The sequence below is a fragment of the Geospiza fortis genome, unplaced genomic scaffold (assembly GCF_000277835.1).
Source record: "Geospiza fortis unplaced genomic scaffold, GeoFor_1.0 scaffold23, whole genome shotgun sequence".
Lineage (NCBI taxonomy): Eukaryota > Metazoa > Chordata > Aves > Passeriformes > Thraupidae > Geospiza > Geospiza fortis.
The window spans coordinates 10,952,810-10,953,551 of NW_005054303.1; positions in this window are offsets into that span (position 1 = coordinate 10,952,810).

Below are 742 nucleotides of genomic sequence, written 5' to 3' on the forward strand. Positions count from 1 at the left end.
CGGAGCCGGAGCAGCGCTGCCCCCGCACCTCGCCCCGGGCAGCGGCGCCTCCCCGCACGGCTCCGCCGGGAGAACGTGCGCGGAGAACCCCGGGATGTGTTCGGGGGTTAATTGCGGGTGATTAACGTGCCTGGCGCTCGGCGTGCAGGCTTGGTTCTAGGGTGGATTGTCTTCGGGGGGTTGATCGCGCTTAATAAAGTCGGAATTTAATTAGTTGTAATTGCTTTGCAGATTTCACAGCAAAGCGGTGCGAACTGGTTAGGGAACAATGAAATCCTGCCTTCCCGGTGGCATTGTTCAGCCGGCAGCATCTGAATTAGGTTGCGCTCGCTAAGATGTGGTCCTTTGAGTGACCCCACCGCAGCTGGATGGTGCCAAGACTGGCTGACAGCTTGCAGCCTTTTTTTCTATGTGTCTTTTTTTTTTTCTTTTCCAGACCACTCCTCTCACCTCAGCTCTGCCATCTTTCACATTCCCTAGGAGACTGTCTCTGTTTTCTCCCATCCCCTTTCCTCGCTTTCCCTCTTCTCCACATTGTTTTCTTCTTCTAGAAGTCCAAGTTTTGTAGGAGCACCAAGCCAAGGCTCCTTCCAAGCCTCAGAGAGAGCAGGTTGTCTCTGATTGCCTCCTCTGGAGAGAGCAGGTGGAACAGGTTCAGTAATGTGATCACTCCTCACATGGAGGCAACTGTTCTGCCAGAAAAACTTGTAGACTCTTAAATCAGACTTCTGACAGGTCTCCT